This window comes from Lepidochelys kempii, chromosome 4 (genome assembly GCF_965140285.1).
Source record: "Lepidochelys kempii isolate rLepKem1 chromosome 4, rLepKem1.hap1, whole genome shotgun sequence".
NCBI lineage: Eukaryota > Metazoa > Chordata > Testudines > Cheloniidae > Lepidochelys > Lepidochelys kempii.
In genome coordinates, this window is record NC_136383.1 from 64,215,712 (window position 1) to 64,232,670 (window position 16,959).

At 38.9% G+C, this 16,959-nt stretch overlaps 1 protein-coding gene across 9 annotated transcripts in view; it reads right to left on the reverse strand.

Moving 5' to 3' along the window:
* FSTL5 (follistatin like 5) overlaps positions 1-16,959 on the reverse strand; it is a 564,833-nt gene that overhangs the window by 451,685 nt on the left and 96,189 nt on the right. The gene's annotated exons all lie outside the window — the stretch shown is intronic.

Consider the following 16,959-nt stretch of genomic DNA (forward strand, 5'->3'; position numbering starts at 1 on the left):
CAGAATGTAGCACTCTAAATATGGAGCTAAATTTGTGCATTCTGTCTGATTTTCAATTCCTGATGTGTGTATTGAGGGTGATAATGTTAAATTGACAATGAGTATGTTAGACCGGGTTCTATCATATGGGTGTCTAAACTACAATGACTTTAGTGGCTAATACATACATATTGGTTTATGTGTTTAGTGTTTCTGTGGCAAGAAAATACATTTGAACAACCATAACCTTACTTCAGTGATGATTTTGAAAGGGAATTCCCCCCCCCACATCATTTCTACATGCTGTTAGAGCTTTCTAAATAATAATAATCTACAGAAAATTGAAATTAATTAGCCCCTAATCCTACAAAGACTTTATGTATATGCCTAATTTTACCCAGTATAAGATGTCCCATTGAAGTCAAACAGGGCATATGATTGTTAGCTCTTCTGGGCAATAATTGCCTCTTACTATTGGACAGTACTTAGAACAACAGGGTTTTGATATTGGTTGGGGGTCTCTAAACACTGATGTAGTTAACATACATAATAATAACAATTCCATGATATTTAGTAAGTAAAATATACAAAGTCACCATATAAATACAAAGGACTTAATAAACATGTTATTTTGAGATGTAATAATTACTCTGGCATACTCTTCAAAGAAAAGAGAACCACGGCCGTGTGCTCAAATTGTTTTTACTTCTATTTTGAACGTATATAATAACCTTAAAGAAACTATCAATTTTCTGTTGTCATTGAAAGAGTTTACCTGAAAATGACTTTAATTATAACAGTTTCCTTTCTTCCTAGTAAGGACTCATGTTCTTTGTGAATTATTTGTATAGTACTAACAGACCAAAACAGCATGTCTTGGCTGCTTGAAGGAACCAAACTGTTGAAAACCAAGAGAAATAAAAACTCCCACAAAAAATGAGGCAAAAGGGACCACCATGTACACATCCCAGAGAAAACAATAGTATTAACAATAAGCAAATGGAGAACAAAAGTTGCCAATGCATTGTGAGGAAGGGATATAAAACCTTATGCTTCATTGTTTAAATCATCTCTAATGTTAGTGCTAGTGATATTTTTGTTTATTTGCAGAAAGTGAAAAAGCCGTAAGGCAAATATGTAGTTGTGCTGTAAGTGTTTATGTAGCCAGGTTTATGATTACGTATATTACAATAGTGCCCAGAGAGTGAATTTGTGGTCCCATTGTGCTAGGTGTTGTATGCATATGTTTACATAGTAAGAGAAAGTAAGAGAAACTTAAAGAAAGTTTCAGAGTAAAAAGAAAAGGAGTACTAGTGGCACCTTAGAGACTAACCAATTTAATTGAGTTAGTTTACATACACTGTAAGTTAGTATACATACAAAGTTAGTACACATACATTGTATGCATATGTTTACATAGTAAGAGAAAAGTTATTTACATAATAAGAAAAAGTTATTGCTCCAAGGTCAATCCAGACGGTAACCACAAGGACATATTTGTTCTCCAATTACACATTAAATACAAATAAAGCCATGGAGTCCATGCATAAATTTGATTTTTCTACTGTTTATAAATATTGAGGTCAACCAGAGAGGGAACAAAAACAATAGCAAGTGAACAATAACACACCACAAATACTGAATAGTCAAAAATGTTGAATGTTTGTGGACAATGCATATGCTGAAGTATCTTTGCAAAATATTTTCAAACAAGTTCACTTAACAAACAAGTTAGTCAAAATCAAAATGGATAATTCAAAAACTGAAAAAAGGCTCAACTCAGTAAACACATTCTTTCCTCTGTATACTTTACTCACCTTTTCATGTAACTGTACAGATCCTTGTGTTTGAGCTAAGTTGAATGGTAGAGTACAATGGAAATATATTTCTTATATACAGAAATGTCTTACTTTAGGAAAATAAAATGTAAAAGAAGTCTAATTGTATTAACAATATGCATTCTTTAGTCTGTTTCTTCTGTCATGTGAAATACAGCCTGAGCCAAAGCCCATTAAAGTTCCTTAAAGTATGAAATGACCCAAACATGAAGCTAAAATGTCAGCTAAAATAACCCGTTTAAAAAAATAGAGGGGAGGAGAGGAGCAGCACCAAACAAACAACTATACTCCTACGTGATTCTTCATTTCCTCTTTACAGCCTGGACCAGAATACAAGTACCAAAATACAATAAGATACTACTAATACTGCTTTTTAAGTATTTCCAGCCTCATGTCCAGTCCAAAGAGGATTAGATAAATTGATAAATTCATGTAAGCTTTGGAAAAGCACCCAAGCTTTATCCTGGACTTGCAGGAAGAATGACCAAATGAAAGGGATTTGGTTTGACTAGGCAACAGCTTCCTGCCTTCCCCTCATCTGAGGATTAAGGGGCTGAAGAATGGGGCTTGTCTCCTTGCTGTACCAGACATTAGAAACATAACCCCATTCCCCTGCTTCTTTATTGGATGGCTCCCCCTAAATCCACTTTCAATTCCAGTTTACCAGAAAACTGGACTCCCTATAGAACGAGTACCTGCATTCACCTAACATCTGACATCTGCTAGATTGTGACAACTTGAGCCATGTCTCCTGACCTACTCCACTGGGTCCCTGATCTGCTGTGGGGAAAGCAAACACACACACATACACACACCACACTCCACCTTGGCCAATCTAGCAATGAGGGGAAAAATTCCTGACCATTCCTGAAGGAGGTGACTATGCATTGCCCAGAGCAGACCACAACACCCAGTTCTACTCTGATCCCATAGGTAGGAGGGTGAGGACTGCTGACCTGGGAATGAGAGGGACTCTGTCAGGACCAAGTTTCAATATATACCTTTCCCCTGGTGTCCTGGAGTCAATGGCATATCTGAGCCCCTCTGGACAATCTGCAGCTCAGATGATGCCGCCTAATCCTCATTCAACTTGCAGGAGAGAAGGAACCCTTACAGGAGCCACAACTCCTTTCTTCCTGCCTGACTAGACAAATCCGCCCCCCTCCCACACACACACACACCTTTGAGGTTGCAGGTATTGCATTAGGATTATTATTCAAATTCCACCTGAATCCTGAACCACTGGAGGTTCACACATCACTAACATTCACTCTATTAAAACATTTTCAAACAATTAAGCAAAAATAGCGAAATTCATCCCTAGGGTGAATTCACTGAAGTCAGCGGAGTCACACCAGGGATGAATTTAGCCCAGTAAGCCCTTCTTCTCCTTCACGGCATTGAACTTCTTATTCTTTGTATCTGTGCAACCTGAAATGTTATGTTCACTACAGAGATAGGAAGTTTATGAATAATATATTGTACAGAAATATGCTCTCTCCAATATATTTCATAATGTTTGTTTCAAAGTTTTAACAATTTAACAGCATGTAGCCAAAATTTTAAAAAGACATTAACAGGAAAAGAAGCTGGTAATACAAATCTATAGCGTTAGCTTGACAGGCTTTCTACCATGTTACCACATACAGTAGCGACTGTTACACATCATCCTAATGCAGGTAGATAATTTTGCAATATGGGAGTTCTTCAGGTCATTTTCTCTGGAGCTTGCTGAATGACAGAGAGGTCACACTGCAACAAAGAGCAGTCTAAATGACAATCTTTCTACCTTGCAAAAACTATGAGCAGTAAAATAAATAATAATGGATTGCCATTTTTGTGTCATTCTAAAGATGCTTATGCAACTGAAACACAGGATAAGTATCCTACATAAATTCCAGGGGAACTCTGTTCCATTTACAATGCAGTACAATAAAACTGCAGTGTGAAATACAATTTAGCTACATATATTTTCCCCATTATACAATAATATGCCAATTATTTTAGTGCCACTAGTGACAAGTCTTCAACCTTAGATCTATATTCTGTGCAATCTGCAGGGATTATATATAAATTTGAAACTGTTTACTGTGGATCATATTCTGCAATCCTTACGGACACTGAATAGCATTTAACTCTGGAAATACACCATGATGTCTACATCAGTGGCATCAGTCACCTGGGTTACTCAGGATGAGACAGGATTGTTGAAATGGCGCTAATCAACAAATTAAATAGCATAAAAAGCCACATTGCCCAGGAGAGGAAACTGATTACTATTATACACAGAAATTCTTATTAGTGGTTATTTTTGCCTTCAAAGACATTTTGAAGTAGAACAAGCAATAATATTTTTAATAAAGTATGTAAGCAAAATACAGAAAGATAAATGACCAGTACATCTTTAGTTTTACATTTCATAATAACAAATCAGTTAAACTAGGCAAACCAAACAGATACAGAATTTACTTAACTATCTTTGATCTCAGAGAAACAAGAATGTTTAGATTTTAGAGAAGGGATGGGGAGGTGCAGATTCTGACATGTTACCTGGATGTAAATCTAGAGTAAAGTCATAAAAAGAAATCAATGGAATTATCCCAGATTAACATCACTGCAAGTGAGATTTCAATTTGGCCTAGACTATCCACTACCAGTCACTATTTGTGGATAGGGATTTTTAATCATGCAGTACTACCCACAGACAAAATCATCTTTCGGGAGGATTCCCTCTGTGGTTTATAGATACAAAGGTACTCAAAGTGTCTGATCCTAATCCTATCAAACCAATTGGTATATTTCCTTTTGGCTTCAATGTGTAGAAAATCAGGCCTCAAAACAACTTAAGGACAGAATATGCATGTCTGTTCCTGGAAAGTGAAGGGATGATACAAGAAACATTGTCACCCTCTTTGCTGCCCTGTGTATCAGTCAGGTCCAACCATACTACCTGAGAGGTGTAGAGATTGCTTGTGCCTAGCAACCCCTAGATGCCAAGATCCCTCAAAGGGCCTGGAGAGAGAGACTACACATCTTCCAGGGGCTTTTTGGCAGTCACATTTCCATGTCACGCATTGATTTATTCCATCCTGCACTTTACTATGATATTGAACTTCCATAATCTCATTTACTCATTCTGGGCCTGTTTGACACTCCTGCAAAAGGAATTGGCAGGGAAACAACCTACTCTTTGCCTTCGCACAGGTGGGCAGGCAGGGATTGCTTGCAGGTGAAGAGTGAGAGGAGCCAAGGCAACATAGCTGGTCCAGCACACTGAAGGACATATGCTACATCAGATATAGAGATGATACAGGGTACAATGCTCCACATCCCCTGAGCAGGGAGAAACTGCTCAGTAGATTCTGACTCTTTGACTTCATACATGGGATTTGTGACAAAGCTACAATTTAACCACCAGTGCCTATCTACAGACCTAGTTAACCCTTCACACTGCCCAATTCAGAAAATTAAACATATCCATTATCTAGTAATACATTTCAAATTTTTCAACTTTCCTATTCAGTATATGTATAACAGGAAGGCTTTTGCAATGGCTTGCAGATTACATGCTTCCCCAGGTTAGAAATAAGTGCTACTGATCTCTTAATTTCATTTGCACTAAATTTTTTCAATTAAAAAAAATGGCAAAATGGCTTTTTCCCATTTTTCTAAGACCCTTTGTCATAAATATAAAGGGAAGGGTAAACCCCTTTGAAATCCCTCCTGGCCAGGGGAAAGCTCCTCTCACCTGTAAAGGGTTAAGAAGCTAAAGGTAACCTCGCTGGCACCTGACCAAAATGACCAATGAGGAGACAAGATACTTTCAAAAGCTGGGAGGAGGGAGAGAAACAAAGGGTCTGTGTGTCTGTCTTATGCTGGTTTCTGCCGGGGATAGACCAGGAATGGAGCCTTAGAACTTTTAGTAAGTAATCTAGCTAGGTATGTGTTAGATTATGATTTCTTTAAATGGCTGAGAAAAGAATTGTGCTGAATAGAATAACTATTTCTGTCTGTGTATCTTTTTTGTAACTTAAGGTTTTGCCTAGAGGGGTCCTCTATGTTTTTGAATCTAATTACCCTGTAAGATATCTACCATCCTGATTTTACAGGGGGGATTTCTTTATTTCTATTTACTTCTATTTTTATTAAAAGTCTTCTTGTAAGAAAACTGAATGCTTTTTCATTGTTCTCAGATCCAAGGGTTTGGGTCTGTGGTCACCTATGCAAATTGGTGAGGCTTTTTATCCAACATTTCCCAGGAAAGGGGGGGTGCAAGTGTTGGGAGGATTGTTCATTGTTCTTAAGATCCAAGGGTCTGGGTCTGTAGTCACCAAGGCAAATTGGTGAGGCTTTTTACCAAACCTTGTCCAGGAAGTGGGGTGCAAGGTTTTGGGAAGTATTTTGGGGGGAAAGACGCGTCCAAACAGCTCTTCCCCAGTAACCAGTATTAGTTTGGTGGTGGTAGCGGCTAATCCAAGGACGACGGGTGGAATATTTTGTACCTTGGGGAAGTTTTGACCTAAGCTGGTAAAGATAAGCTTAGGAGGTTTTTCATGCAGGTCCCCACATCTGTACCCTAGAGTTCAGAGTGGGGGAGGAACCTTGACAACCCTTTGATAACGTAATGGACTACTGGCTAGTGTATTTATGTGTCACTGCTATCTACTTGAGACAATTAGAACCGCTCAACTGCTCCACATACCCTGTGAGAAGCTCTATACTATTAATAGCTAAAGGAAATTATCCCTTAGCTCAAATGCTCAGTGCATTTGTTTTTCGTTTTTTGTTTTTGTTTGTTTGTTTGGTTTTTTTTTTATCAAAAGGGTCTCAGGTCTGCTTAGGTTCCTGCTGTTATTGATATGTTATGAATAAGTCAGGTATGTAGCACCGTGACAACTGTAAAGCCTTAGCAGGTCTTAGATCAGTTTGAGAAGTGATATTTTGACCACAGATGTTTAAGGATGAGCTTTTTCCCAGTACAGGTGTATGTCCCAAACTGGCTAGTGTTGTGTATGTGTACTACTACCCTCTGCTGGATGGTATAAGAACTGCTAAAATGCAAATGACAGACCATACATTGCTAACAACTAACAGTTTATATTTTGCCTCAAGTAGTATGAGCCAGGCCATTCTTTTTGATAAAACAAATTGAGGCTTTATCCCCCCTGCCATGATAAAATTCTGAGTATGGAAACAATGGCAACTGTGAAGTCCCTAGGTGGTCAGAGATTTGTTACAATGCTTTGAAGATCAACATCAAAAATAGAAAAATATTAAGTTTTCTGGCTATTATGTTGCAGCTATAGGTATACATATAACAAAAAAAAAGCAGAAGGTTTTCGAACATACAAACATCAGAGTCGAGTCTCTCTTATCAAAAGGAAATTAAAAATAAATCATAGGTTGCAGTATTGAAGTTATGCACAAACCAATGTTATGAAATTCTATGAGAAGACACATAATCCTTACAGACCTCAAGCCTGACACTCTGGCCAATATTCTCACTTTCAATAGGTCAGAACTAATCACCTCTACATTTAAGAAATGTTAAATAGTACAGCAATGATACAATAAGCATGCAATATCTGAATCATCATTTACCTGTTACCACTTGAATAATTTTGATTTTCTTCATTTACCTGTAATTTCAGTAGAACCAGCCTAGCAAGGTAAAAGACAGTGGGTCAAATTCATTCTTGGTGCAACTCCAAAGTCTTCATTCAGCTTGTACCAATAATAAATTTGGCCCAATGTAACTGGACCACAAATACACCAAAGAAAGAGCTGACTTCCTTTTAACTAGAATCTAGATTCTCTTTAATTAGTATATTGAAATAAGATTATCACCTGTTATACTATATAGGCCTTATTCTTATCTGACATTGGTTTTATACCTGTGTAACTCCATTAACATCAGTGGAGTTACTGCTGATGTACTCTGAGTCAGATGAGAAAAGAATCCGAGTTTAAGATACAAGTTAATTCACCACTTCATGCCAGTTTATGCTCATGTAGCTTTAATTAAGCCAAAAGAACTATACTGGTGCAAAACTGGAATGACACCTTGGTGAATCAGATCCACATATTTTATTTTCTCCACTAAAGCTGGTTTCACAACAAATGTCAGTTATCTCCACAAATGGAATTTTGTTAAATGAAGAGTCTGTTTGTGGGAAAAACACCATTGACCCTTCACAATTTGTTTCAGAGTTTCATGTTATAATCAATTGATTCTCTACTGGTTCATAAACTAAAGAAAATCACAAACATGTAACATATTCAAGCCGTTCCAAACAATAAGATGAAAATGTTCTATTGATGATCCAAATCTGCATCAATGGGACTGATTGTGAGAGTCAGGTGACCAGTAACTGCTCTTACATTGACCTCATGGATCAGATCCTTAACCCAATTCTGTTCCTTTTGTACTGCTTGTATGGTGTAAAAAGGATGGTGAATTGCCCTATAAGGACAAATGGTTATTGGGTGCCCTTGCACTGGAGAATTTTCAACTGACATAAAGGGGACTCTGAAGGGGTTTGACAAGGGTTGAAGAGGATGTGGTGCAGTGTCTCATACAATGAGAATTGTATATCTGCAGATCAACCTTTAGGATGCTGTAAGTTGGGACAAGTTAACATAAGAACATAAGAATGACTATACTGGGTCAGACCAAAGGTCCATCCAGCCCAGTATGATGTCTACCGACAGTGGCAAATGCCAGGTGCCCCAGACGGAGTGAACCTAAGAGGAAATGAAAAAGTGATCTCCTTCCTGCCATCCATCTCCACTCTGTGACAAACAGAGGCTAGGGACACCATTACTTGCCCATCCTGGCTAATAGCCATTAATGGACTTAACCTCCATGAATTTATCCAGTTCTCTTTTAAACCCTGTTATAGTCCTAGCCTTCATAACCTCCTCAGGCAAGGAGTTCCACAGGTTGACTGTGCACTGGGTGAAGAAGAACTTCCTTTTATTTGTTTTAAACCTGCTACCCATTAATTTCATTTGGTGGCCCCTAGTTCTTATATTATGGGAACAAGTAAATAACTTTTCCTTATTCACTTTCTCCACACCACTCATGATTATATATACCTCTATCATATCCTCCCCTTAGTCTCCTCTTTTCCAAGCTGAAAAGTCCTAGCCTCTTTAATCTCTCCTCATATGGGAGCCGTTCCAAACCCCTAATCATTTTAATTGCCCTTTTCTGAACCTTTTCTAATGCCACTATATCTTTTTTGAGATGAGGGGACCTGTACGCAGTATTCAATATGTGGGCATACCATGGATTTATATAACGGCAATAAGATATTCTCTGTCTTATTCTCTATCCCCTTTTTTAATGATTACTAACATTCCGTTTGCTTTTTTGACTGCCGCTGCACACTGCATGGATGTCTTCAGAGAACTATCCACAATGACTCCAAGATCTTTCTCCTGATTAGTTGTAGCTAAATTAGCCCCCATCATATTGTATGTATAGTTGGGGTTATTTTTTCCAATGTGCATTACTTTACATTTATCCACATTACATTTCATTTGCCATTTTGTTGCCCAATCACTTAGTTTTGTGAGATCTTTTTCAAGTTCTTCACAGTCTTCTTTGGTCTTGACTATACTGAGCAGTTTAGTATCATCTGCAAACATTGCCACCTCACTGTTTACCCCTTTCTCCAGATCATTTATGAATAAGTTGAATAGGATTGGTCCTAGGACTGACCCTTGGGGAACACCACTAGTTACCCCTCTCCATTCTAAAAATTTACCATTTATTCCTACCCTTTGTTCCCTGTCTTTTAACCAGTTCTCAATCCATGAAAGGATCTTCCCTCTTATCCCATGACAACTTAATTTACGTAAGAGCCTTTGGTGAGGGACCTTGTCAAAGGCTTTCTGGAAATCTAAGTACACTATGTCCACTGGATCCCCCTTGTCCACATGTTTGTTGACCCCCTCAAAGAACCCTAATAGATTAGTAAGACATGATCTCCCTTTACAGAAATCATGTTGACTTTTGAGCAACAATTTATGTTCTTCTATGTGTCTGACAATTTTATTCTTTACTATTGTTCCAACTAATTTCCCTGGTACTGACATTAGACTTACTGGTCTGTAATTGCCAGGATCACCTCTAGAGCCCTTTTTAAACATTGGTGTTATATTAGCTATCTTCCAGTCATTGGGTACAGTAGCTGATTTAAAGGACAGGTTACAAACCATAGTTAATAGTTCCGCAATTTCACATTTGAGTTCTTTCAGAACTCTTGGGTGAATGCCAAGTCCCGGTGACTTGTTAGTGTTAAGTTTCTCAGTTAATTCCAAAACCTCCTCTAGTGACACTTCAATCTATGAAAATTCCTCAGATTTGTCACCTACAAAAGACGACTCAGGTTTGGGAATCTCCCTAATATCCTCAGCCATGAAGACTGAAGCAAAGAATTCATTTAGTTTCTCTGTGATGACTTTATCGTCTTTAAGTGCTCCTTTTGTATCTCGATCGTCCAGGGGTCCCGCTGGTTGTTTAGCAGGCTTCCTGCTTCTCATGTACTTAAACATTTTGTTATTAATTAAAATTTTTGAGTTTTTGGCTAGCAGTTCTTCAAACTCCTTTTTGGCTTTTCTTATTACATTTTTACATTTAATTTGGCAATGTTTATGCTCCTTTCTATTTACCTCACTAGGATTTGACTTCCACTTTTTAAAAGATGCCTTTTTACTCTATCTGCTTCTTTATATGGTTGTTAAGCCACGGTGGCTCTTTCTTAGTTCTTTTACTGTGTTTTTATAATTTGGGGTATACATTTAGGTTGAGCCTCTATTATGGTGTTTTTGAAAAGTGTCCATGCAGCTGGCAGGGATTTCACTCTAGTCACTGTACCTTTTAATTTCTGTTTAACTAACCTCCTCATTTTTGCATAGTTCCCATTTCTGAAATTAAATGCCACAGTGTTGGGCTATTGAGGTGTTCTTCCCACCACAGGAATGTTAAATGTTATTATATTATGGTCACTATTTCCAAGCGGTCCTGTTATAGTTACCTCTTGGACCTGCACTCCACTCAAGACTAGATCAAGAGTTGCCTCTCCCCTTGTGGGTTCCTGTACCAGTTGCTCCAAGAAGCGGTCATCTAAAGTATTGAGAAATTTTGTCTCTGCATTTTGTGCTGAGGTGAGTTAGAGTATTACTAACAAAAGGACACCCAGACCAAAAAATAGATGTTTAACTTTCTTTTCAAGGGCATGGTTAAACTGTTCATTTAAATATGTTCATGATTCTATTCCAGCATGAAGGACATTTTGGATTAAAAAGTCATGAGCTTAACTGATTTTTTTTTTAATCACTTCAAACACAAATCACTTCAGTCCATATCAGAATGTATCAAGATATTCTGGACCTGATTCTGATCACGCTTACACCAACATCACTTAATTGAAAATAGTGGAGTTATTGGAATTTAGAACAGTGTCAGAGAGCAGAATTGCAGCCATCTATCAAATGACCCATGACAAACAGGAACAAAAGATTATGTTTATACAGTGATATAATGAAGTGTGTGCACATGATGTAATATCAGGAGCAGATACAGTATATTGTACATTTTAATGTAGTTTGCTTTGTTCAGTATTAAAAGACATATCAAAGATTGCCATACTATAAGATGTTTAAAATATTTTCTGTCAAGTATTTCCCATTCTCTAGCATCTGATAGTATCTGACAACGTTTCTGGCCATTTTCTAGCAGAGGCAATCAATTTAACAAAGGTCGCTTTTAGACTCCTTCCTAAATATATTTTAATGTTGAACAGGGTTCAGCTGTTCTTCCCTTCTCCTTCTCCTTTTACTTTTGTTTATGCACAGAAAAGTGTATGCATTTACAATACCATGAAACTAGCTACAGTATCAGTCTGGCATTCCAAACAGGATTGGTCCTGAGTACTGCTATTGTGTATGTGTGTCATCTTTTTCCAAGTGCTAAATACAAGTAAGATATGCAATTGACTTCCATATGGCATACTCCTTATTCCTGATAGCTAAAGATTAGAAAAGGGGCAGATGTTTGTTAATGAAATCAGAAAAGGCTGGCAATATGTTCATAATAATAGAGAATTACATTTTTGAAATTCATCTCTAAGTCAACAGTCATTTTGCATTCATATTGTTAAGGTAAGCGTAAAATGAAAAGGATTGAACATTTTGAGAAACTAATACTGTAATTAAAGAGCTGTCAATCAATATTCTTCCATTTAGTTGTGTGTGTTGGTGACACTATGCTCAGCTGATCAGTAGCAGTTCACAAAAACCTGAAAATTTTTAGTCAGTTTCTAAAATGCAGTTTAAATAAAAGAAAAACAGTTATACTGTAAATTTTAACACCATTCAAATCAACCAAGCACATATGCCATTGCTTACAAACTGAAAAATTTGCCAGTATCCATTTGGCCCCTTTTTATATTTTTATTCTCTCTCTTACAAGTTATTATGTGAAAGACCCAAATTAACATTGGGCTCTGCCCAGTATGATTTCAAATGAGTCAGTGACTGCAGGATGCTAGTCCTTTAGATTTTGTTTTGTTTTTCCGTTCTGTTGATATTTGGTAAAATGGGTTCTTGGACATTGATTGATTGTAAATTAGTTTCTATTGTTCTGTTGTTATACTGATAGAATGACAGGAGATGTTTGATATGATTTTAATCAGGCCCCAACTTTATTATTAGATGTCTGGGACTACTTGGCAGATACAGTGCAGGTAACCCCATGTCATTCAATAATTACATGGAGGGTCTTTCGCCAGCTCCCCCTCTTTTTCCATCTAGGTCCCCCAGCCAATCCATTGCTGGGACCTTACCATCCACTTCCCTCATAGGACGGTTAAGGTGGGCCATAAGTAGGGCCCTACCAAATTCATGGCCATGAAAAATGCATCACGGACCATGAAATCTGGTCTCCTGCTGTGAAATCTGGTGTTTTGTATACCCTTTACTATACAGATTTCATGGGAGAGACCAGTGTTTCTCACACTGGGGATCCTGACCCAAAAGGGAGTTGCAGGGTGGTTACAAGATTATTTTAAGAGGGTAGCGGTATTACCACCCTTACTTCTGTGCTGACGTCAGAGCTGGGTGGCCAGAGAGCGGCGGCTGTTGGCCGGGGGCCCAGCTCTGAAGGCAGCGCCCCACCAGCAGCAGCAGAGAAGTAAGGGTAGCAATACCAGACCATGACACCCTTACTTCTGCGCTGCTGCCTTCAGAGCTGGGCGGCCAGAGAGCGGCAGCTCCTGACGGAGAGCCCAGCTCTGCAGGCAACAGCACAAAAGTAAGGGAGCCAATACCATACCCTGCCACCCTTACTTCTGCTCTGCTGCTAACAGTGGCTCTGCCGCCTTCAGAGCTGGGCTCCCAACCAGCAGCCGCCACTCTCCAGCTGCCCAGCTCTGAAGGCAGAGCCACCAGCAGCAGCAGCACCAAAGTAAGGGTAGCAGTACTGCACCCCCTCACCCCCAAATAACCTTGCAATCCCTCCACAACTTCTTTTTGGTCAGGACCCCTAAAATACAACACCGTGACATTTCAGATCTAAAGAGCTGAAACCATGAAATTTACAATTTTTAAAATCCTACGACTGTGAAATTGACCAAAATGGATTATGAGTTTGGTAGGGCCCTAGCTATGAGAAAGGGGATTGGCTGCCTGCGATACCAGTTACAGGAGCTCGAAACATCCCCCCCATTCCACTCCTTTAGCAAGCACCTCCTTTCTAAGTTATTTTCCAAGCCATTTACCCGGTCTCTGTATTCCTTCCCTGTGGAGCATCTGCACTGGATATCCACCCTACACTTAAATAATGAGTTGCGACCTACAACCTACTGCCCTTCATACCATGCATGAACAGAGCCCCTGCTGAACCCACTGTGGGGAAGGCAAAAAAACCAACAACTCCACCTAGGCCAATCTGGTGATAAGGGAAAAATTCCCTCCCAGCCCTGCCAAACAAGGGATGGCTAGCACAATGACCACAGCAAGTCTTGACCAAACCTGGTATTTCACCACCTGAAGGGGAGGGAGGGTAGATGCTGCCTCAGCCTGATCCATATAATAGGGGGCTTCATGCACAGGGCTAGCCCCTTTTAAACCCTCCCACCCATCTAGTTCCCAGTGGAGGAGTCAGTGGGTGCCCTGTCCCCTTTTGCAGCAGTTTGCTCCCCCCCCCCCCCACCCCTGCAGCCCTGAAGCCATAAAGCACTCTTCCTTTCATTCAGCCAGCCAGCCAGATTCCACGCTGCCCGCTGCCCCTACTTAAAGGTGTGGTGTGGTCATTATCAATAAAAAGGAAATAGAAATAGAGCTATAATTATTTTTCTACTTCCACTGTGGGAGCATTTCAAAACAGCTTTGGTGTGAGTTCAACTTTTGATCATGAACCACAGTGATTTATTAGACTATTTGTGCCTCCACAAACTGTACCTCAGTGCTTTATTTATTTATTGCAAACTCTGCTATTCTAGCTGACTGACCACAAACTATTTCTCAGCACCCCACACTGTTGGAATTAAAAGGCTGCTCATTTTATCTGGAAGTGGTGAATATTGGAGAACGCTAAACTGTAGTTATTGGTTGCAAAGGTCGGACAAGGTCCTAGCTGGCCATTTCTTGCCTTATTATCATTGTGTTGTTGGCATATGCATTTGAGCAATCCTAGTTGCAATTTAGTCATGGTTTTTATTTAGATGAATTCTATTAAAACAGATCAAGTACACCAATTTTACATAAGTACTCTAATTTGAGTTTCTAACAGTTTATGGTATGTTACATTTCATATATGTTAAAATATCTAAAATTATACAGAAGACCCTTATCCAAGCTTATATGCATTACTTTACTTTAAGGCCCTATTCTACCACCACTCACATGCTATGTTTAAATTTGCACATACTTAAACAAGAGACTTGTGTTAGGATACTCCCTCACTTACTTTAAGCACAATTTATATTCTTTCTGATGTTGACGAAATCACAATCATCTCAAAAATATTCTAGTAACATAAGGAAGGGTGACAGCACATTCTAAAGCTGTGATTGGAACATTTTAAAATTATGTAACTTTGTAAACAGAAGCAAATCTTCTGACTTAAGCTATGCATGGTAAAAGTTCAGAGATCCATATTATGGAACAAGGAAGACAATATTATAGACAGAAAGCAGTTAGTTTATTTGTTTCAGTTTTGGTGTGAGTGACTGGAGGATGATAGCAGAAGTAACAGCTGGAACAGAGGAGCAAAGGAAAAGAAACCCACCAAAATATAAATATAAACTCCAGCATCAAAAATGATACAACACAATCACTATGAATTTATTATAGGACTGAAAATTATAGACTCATACTTAGATACTAAAGGCTTGATCCTACTCCAAATCAAATCAACAGAAGACGTCCTATTGACTTCAACGATGCTGAATCAAGCCTTAACTGGATAGGTATTTTATAAGGTAAAAACTCAAAGAAATGCCAGGGTAAGGAGAAGGTATCGGAGTATAACTGGCAGCCAAGAGTTATGAGGTACTGCAAATCATTAAAATTGGAAGAAAAAAACCGCCTGATTTATATTTTGGGAAAGCTGTTGGACATGATCTTCACTTACCCTCCAAATTAAAACAAGACAGAAGTCCTGAAAGGTTCAGAACATTTCAGGAACTTCAGATGTTTATTAGTTTTATGTATCCCTAATTAAAGACTATTATTAATGGAGTCTATTACTTCTTTTTAGAATCAGGCAATTAGAAGAACATTATCTCAGAACAACATACAGTGTACACAGTGGTTATCCTGTGCATAGGATGTAGGAAACATAATTAAATTCTGTCTTGGAAACTTAAAACTACTTTAAGTTTACCATAAGAATAGGTACAGTACATTAGTTTTATGAAGTGAATGACAGGAGAAATGTGACTCCCTGTTGCCAGTAAAGGAGTTTCTATAAACTAAAATTTGAATGTAACCTTACATTATTTAGTGTTGATCCAACCATTGCTACTGTAACACATCTTCCTCTACATGTAAAATAAGGATCATTTTCGGAAACTTCACAATGGCACAGAGAAAAAGAATGAAAAATGTGACAATGAAAAGCATGAGAAAAGCACTAAGTACTATATGAACAAAAGCAAAAAAGAATATATGAACATTATTGTAAAATCCAATCTGTGTGTCTATTTGGCAGAAAAGTGGAATCAATTTTCCAGAGAGTGCCTTGTGCCTCAGTGTCCTTTCAAATCACTGGAATCTTCAAAGTTGGATTGTCAGCGTAAACAGAGATATGCACAGCATGCAGAAATATCAGTAGATTAAAAATTTCCTTTCGAGATGTCAAAGTCATAACCATGAAGCTGAACACCAATTTAACTGACTACTTGGAGGTAATGGATTTATCCCTGAAACTAGTGCTTGGCATAGTTTTTGTAAGCCCCTGACAATTATTTACTTATTTAGTCTGCTAAACTCATAGCCCAATGCATCTCTGAACATGTGAGCCCTGCCAACTGGCAGATAATTGGTTCCCTACCTTAATATATTCCTCACTGCATGGAGGTAACACCCAGAAACAATAAATAAAAACTAACCAATCAGCATGTCCCATGACATACCTTCCAGATAATTTAACAGATCTGGTTGTTAGCGGAGCTCCCATGGAGTTGATGGAAAAGGGAAATCATTTTATGCAGACAGATCTGTTGCACCTCCTTCAGCCAGATTGACCAGTTTTTGGTACAGGCCATAGGCACTGACTCCATGGGGAAAAAATAGCGGTGCTCAGCCACAGTTGTTTGGAGCATCCCCAATCAGCTGTTTCACCCTGGCTTAGCTGATTGTAGGTGCCGCCAAACAGCTGATTGGTGGCTGGGGAAGGGGGGAGGGCGGAGAGCTGCAAGTGGGCGGGGGCCTTGGGGAGGGGAAGGAGCAGGGGCAGGAGGAGCTGGGGCGAGGGCAGGGCCTTGGGGGAGAAGGCAGAGTGAAGGCAGGGCCCTAGGGGAGGAGTGGAGTGGGGGTGGGGTCTCGGTGCAGACCGGGGGTGGAGCATTCCTGGGGAAAAGAAAAACTCAACACTTATGGTCCAGGACCTTCAATTTCCATGCCTCATGCT